Below are 6,819 nucleotides of genomic sequence, written 5' to 3' on the forward strand. Positions count from 1 at the left end.
TTTATAGATGTAGACTTTTATTCTTCAAGGAAACCTATTTCACAAGGAAAGTGAGAGTTTAATTAGAAATAAACTCCTTTTAAACATTGATACCATATCTCATTAAATCATTATCATAAATATAATATCTAGAAAGATCTTTATCATAAATATAATATCTAGAAAGTTAAAACCCAATATTCCACATAATCTATCAATAGTAAATTAAATTTAAGGAAGATATTATATCACAATAAAATCTTAACATAATTATCTAGAAAGGCGAAACCATAATTAAATATTATACTCAATCAAATCAATAAGGAAAAGATAATATTTGGGAAATCAATTTAATATAGAAATTATATTTCCCTTCAATCTCCCCCCTTTTGACTTTCTGGACAAAATCAAATCAAACTCAATTTCTCAGTTGAACTCCAGTTAACTCCCCCTTAATATGAAAATTTTTCTCCCCCTGAATAAAATCAAGTTAGTACGAGTGTTGTTCGTTGTGTTGGTAACACCTGAGACAAGACCTGCAAAAATCATTAACAGTTCATTAAAATAGAAACACATCAGAGAAGCAGAACCTTTAACAGTCCCTTGAGTTTGAGTCGCATCTTCTCCCTCTTTTTGTCCAGAATGGACATCTACCTCCATAGCCAGACGATAGTCAGAAACTAAGTTCTCATAAGAGACAAGATCAGCTTTAGCTCGTAATCACTATCCAAAATTACAGAGATAATTGCGTCAAAAATCATTTCAAAAAAATTTTCAGAATTGAAACCCACATCGACTTAACACCACTGAACCATCAAAAATCACAAATATTGGATTTCTAGCAAAAACCGGATTTTCATCGAATTTTCTCTGTTGAAATACGCATACCCTTTTGACCAACAATATTCACAATGTTATGCTTATGCATGACCTATTTATGCCTAATAACATAATGTAACAGAAATAAAAACATGAAAAAAATATGAGATATGTTTACAGATGAGGTGTTGTCACAAATGTTGGCAGCATCTTCTGACAACACGTCCAATTCCAGAAAATAATTTTGATTTTTCTGCACACTTGGAGATTTTTTTTTATTTTTCTGACCATAGAAGTGGTAGCTCCCACACTAGAAGAACGGTCTTCTTTTGGACTCCTCTAGGTAGCTTTTTTCATTTTCTTCTATTTTCCTTTCTGTATTGAATTCAGAAGAGGTAGCTCCCACACTAAAAGTACAGTCTTCATTGGACTCTTTTAGGTAGCTTTTTTCATCTTTTCTTCTGATACGAGCGTATTCATGATTGATTTTGCTTTTTACTCAATCTTTTCAAGTCACTTTTCGTATGAGACAATGTCATGGAGTACATGATCATTTTTCCACTACTTTGTGATTTAATCAGATTGTTAACCATATCCAAGTGTGTCAATTAAGATAGAATAAGAAATTGTAAGTGTAACAGAAGACTAAGCAACATCATTCCAACACATCATATCACAGAATGCATGAAAAATGCTGTATGTCTAAATCCTATAAATGCACATGCATGTTAGATGTTGTCCGAGATGTTGTAACATCTGAGACAACATCTATGTATGATCAGACAGAACACATGCCGAGAGATTTCCTAAGATTGGAGAACCTCTCAAGGTCCAATGCTTTGGTGAATATGTCAGCCAGTTGGTTATTTGTATCAACAGATTCCATCCGAATCAATCTTTTCTCTACTAGATCTCTAATAAAGTGATGACGAATGTCAATGTGTTTGGTTCGAGAGTGTTGCACTGGATTTTTTGAAATGTTTATTGCGCTAGAATTATCACAGTACACAACTAAAGTTTCACTTGTAAGTCCATAGTATTCAATCATTTGATTCATCCACAAAAGATGAGTGCAACCACTTCCTGCTGCCACATATTCGGATTCAGCAGTTGAAAGTGACACAAAAAGATGTCATCATGCATTTGTTTTATTTGTAAACCAAGAAAGAAACTTAATTCACCAACCATGCTCATTTCAAATGTAGATGACATGCACTCAACAAAATTATCAGCATGTTTTTGAGATGATGAACCAAAGATTATATCATCAACATAGACTTGACAAATAAGAATCTCACATTTAGATTTCTGAATAAAAAAGTTTTGTCTACCTCACCTCGTTTGAAGCCAATTTCCAGTAGATATTCACTCAATCTGTGAGTATAAGGAGCTCATGCAAATAAGTCCAGCCATCTTTCGGTAATCCACTTTTTCTTTCTTTCGAGTTTGGACACCTTCATGCATATTTCCAATTATTTGAGATGATGGATGATTTTTCTGAATTTTACTTGGAATATTCTGTCCATCATCGTTATTTGTTACGTCCTCAGCTTCAGTGACTTCAGTGTCAAGTGTTGTGTCAGATGTTGCAACATCTGGGGCAACATCTGCATTTTCCAGTGATATTGGGATTTCCAGAAACTCATCCACATCATCTTCAGCTGTTTTCTTTTTGAGATCTGCAAGGTCATCAAAAACAATATTAATGGATTCCATAATAGTCCTAGTTCTTAAATTAAACATGCGATAGGCTCGACTATTAGTGGCATATCCCAAAAACAAACACTTATCACTCTTTGAATCAAATTTTGCAAGTTGATCCTTGTCATTCAAAACATAGCACACACAACCAAAAACATGAAAATATTTAAGGTTAGGCTTCTTTCCCATAATTATCTCATACGATGTCATAGTCGAACCACTTCTCAAATACAGCCTATTTGAAATATGACATGCGGTGTTAAGGGCTTCTGCCCAAAAACGCTTTGAAATGCACTTTGAAGTCAACATCACCCTTTCCATTTCTTGAAATGTTCTATTCTTACGTTCGGCTATCCCATTTTGTTGTGGTTTCTTTGGAGCAGAAAATTCATGTGAAATACCTTTCTTGTCACAAAAAGATGAGAATGAGGAGTTTTCAAATTCCTTACCATGGTCAGTCCTTATGCTTCCCACCTTCAAATTATGGAAGTTTGTGATCCTTGTGACTAATTGTTTAAACACATCAAAAGTGTCCGATTTCTCCTTAATGAAACTTACCCATGAATATCGTGAGAAATCATCAACACAAACAAATGAATATTGCTTACCTCCAAAACTTTCCACTTCCACAGGACCCATAAGATCCATGTGTAGCAATTCGAGGCAACGTGTTGTCCCAAAGTAGGGCAACATGTGATGTGACACGCGAGTTTTCTTACCCTTTTGACAGTCTCCACAAACATATGGTGTACTAGATGATAGGTTAGGCATACCTCGTACAGCAACGTACTTACTCAAATTCTTCAAGGTTTTGAAATTTACATGACCGAGTTTTTGATGCCAAAAGTTGAGTTCACTTATTTGTGCATGTTTGCATGAAAGTTCTTCACCTATTTGATAGCAGTTATCCAAAGACCTTGTGCCTGTCATAATGCACAAATTAGTTTCATCAAAAACTTCACAAGTATGTTTATCAAACTTAACAAGCAAATTATCATCACACAATTGACTTATGCTTATCAAATTTGAATTTAATCCTTCAACATGAAGCACATTGTGGAGCTTTGGTTGTTCTTCAACATTCAATGTGCTATTTCCCACAATTTTTCCTTTAGGTCCCTGAAACGTCTGCCCTTTTTATTGCTTAAAAAGTATTAGAAATTTTTTTTCATAAACACTCAATTTTCGGCCATACACATAAACCTCATGAAAATATTTTTATAAAATATTTTACCCTTTAAAATAAAACATCAACAAACTAGTATTTTAAAAATCAAGTGAAATAGTCATAAAAATGAAATCGTTGCATGTTTTACCAAACCTAAAAAGCCATAAATTTGAAAAGTATAGCCCATACTAAACCTCTCAAAAATCTCTCAAAAATCATAAATAAATGGTCTTAAAATCTTTAACATAAATAATGAGTCATAAATCATAATGCGGAAAAAGTAGAAGCGCTGGTCCTCGGGTTGTGTGCGCCATCAGTCCAGTCAAATCATCCGTCAAGACCTCCCTCAACCTCACATGCATCCATCACACATAGTGAGTCTAAAGACTCAACACACCATAATCTTAATAACAAATAATACGTACAGTCAACATATAACAGTGAAAAATACTTGTACTTAAAATATCGTTTTCATGAAGATGCATAAACTTCAAACATGAATATTTTCGTAAATATTTTATGATGCATGAACTTTAAAGAGAAACATTTTCATAATGATGGATCAACTTTAAGCATAAACATTTTCATGACATGTATCACATAAACCTTAACCTTTTTCTTTTTTCCTCAATATGACATAAACCTTTAACTTGATCATGAACATTTTTCTTTTCCTTTTCTTTTTCCTTTGTTGAATTCAGATCGTTAATTGTGACTTTCCTGACATGACATGAACATGAAAAATCGATGGATCCATCTACATGAAACCGCAGTACTGGGCGGCGGGGGACACCAGCAACACTCTCACCGGTCAACTGGGCCCTGGCCTATCCTGATCGAATAGAAATACGATCGTCGAGGTTCCCTCGGGGGCCTTTTCCCATAAATGGGTTCCCTCTGGGGTATTTTCCCCTTACGATATTCCCATTCTTACCGTTACCACAAAACCGTTACCACATATTCGTAATGATGAAAATACGATCGTCGGGCTCCCACTAGGACCGTCACCCTCACGACATCCCCAACATTAACGAATTAGTCACAATTATTTCACTTCCTTCAACATTTACATTCTCATCACTTTATAAAAATCATGCATAACATAACATTTTTGTTTTTGAAACCAAGCATGCAACATGTCTTTTAAATGTATTTCTTAATTCATAAAAATCCCATGGACATTTAAAAATCATATTTTAATCATGAACATTTCATAAACATTTAGAAATAATCATAATATCATAAAAAACAGCACTTAGGGCACTGCCATGACGTTTACTAATTTTTAGTTGTAAAAAGACCGTTTTACCCCTGGGCATAAAATTTCCCGTTTTTGACATTTTCTTGAATTCATTGACTCTAACATGTCCCAAATAATTATTTAAGCCTACATGAATTTTCTCATATTTTTATTTAGCATAAATTGAGGACTTTGAAATTAATCTTTAAATGAGACATATTAACGCGTTTTAATCACGAATTAAACCAAACCTTAATATAAAATTGCCAAATTAAAAACTTAGACTTATAATAATTATTTAAGCTTAAACCTATTTTTCCTTAATTTTATTACGCTTAAAACTAGGCGTTTCAATTAACTCGTTAATTAGCGTTTCGTGCGGCGATTAAATCCCGAATAAATCCAAAACTCGTTATTTTGATCTCAAATTTTTAACATAACATTTTAAGATTTATTCTATCCTTTCAAGTTATGAGCCACCCCCGTGGACCCATGGATTCAATTTTAGTCTAATTAAATTCGAAATTGACACCTTATCAAACACACCGAGCCATCTCCTAATTTACTTGAGCAACGCCCGAGCCACTTCAAGCCAAAACCTACCCAACCCACCTAGGCACCCTACTAACCAAGCCCAGCCCAAAGAACAAGCCCCTAGCTCGCTCAAACCCACTTTCAACTTGACCCCAATTTCTGCATGTTTTGAGAGTGAGTCTCCTAGCTTCTGTAGAACTCCTAACCCAACTAGGGCACTTCTAGCTGAGCCACCACCAAGCCCACACGACCCTAACCATCCTTGGACCACGGCCAGCCCCTACCCAGACCAGCCCAAGCCCTGAACCCAAGAGGCGAAGCACATAAATCAGAAGAGCAGCCTGCGCGTTCTTCCCTACTCCCTCGCGTTTTCCTTACTTTGGTCGAGCCAGCAGCGAGCCAGCCACACCAGGCCCTAGCCCGACCCCTGCCCATGACCCTTGGACCCTGAGGAACCTACCCTGAGCCACCTAGCCCCAGCAGCAACCCCCCCCCTGGCTGCTGTCACAGATCACGCACATAATTTTGGGGGGGGAGAGTCCCTCATCACGTGGACTCTTCCCCAGCCCATGGCTCGAGCCACCCTCGAGTCCCAACCTTCCTGACCCTCTCTGGAACACCTTGAGCCATAGCCTAGATGTCCTAGTCCAGCCCTCTCTCGAGCCACCCTCACAAATCTCTCGGTCACCCTCAAGTATGCCTCGGAAGAGCCCTTTCACGTGGAGACTCTTCTCCAGCCCCTTAGCGCAAGCCCTGGCCATGAAAGGGCCCTTCCTAGGACCTAACCACGTCCCAACCGAACTCTCCTCAAGACCAGGTCGAGCCTCTAAGTCCCATGCATCAAATTCCCTCCATCCGAGCCCCACCATCTACGTTAATGATCAATTGGTTCCAGCTTTGTTCTTATTTACTTGGAACGTTTTTGGTGTGCTTTAGGACTCTATAAAACATGTAAAAACATCCCTCAAACATATCCTAATCATGGCAGCCTCTTTAGATCATAAAAATCATGTTTTTGGTTCACATATCATTCTTTAAAATTCATGATTGATGCAAAAACGAAAATATAACAAAGTGCAACTTGTTTTTCATTCAAAACATAATTAAATAAATACTATGGTGTGAAATATGAGAAAAGGAAGAAATATGGCGTGCCTTTGCGTTTTAAACGCACGATTTCTCGTTGACGACTACGAAGAACGGCGACGACAACCTTGGCTTGAAACTCCCTAGAGCTTTCTCGATATTTTTCTTCAAAATATGATGTGTTGTGTGGTCGTGTGTTTGAGTGAGTTTTGGGAGAACAAAATTCTGAAAAGTGGGCGTGAATTGTGTCAGGGTTTGAGTATTAAATAGTTAATTATTTACTAATTAGGCT

The sequence above is a fragment of the Primulina tabacum genome, chromosome 16 (assembly GCF_025594145.1).
Source record: "Primulina tabacum isolate GXHZ01 chromosome 16, ASM2559414v2, whole genome shotgun sequence".
In the NCBI taxonomy this organism is placed as follows: Eukaryota; Viridiplantae; Streptophyta; class Magnoliopsida; order Lamiales; family Gesneriaceae; genus Primulina; species Primulina tabacum.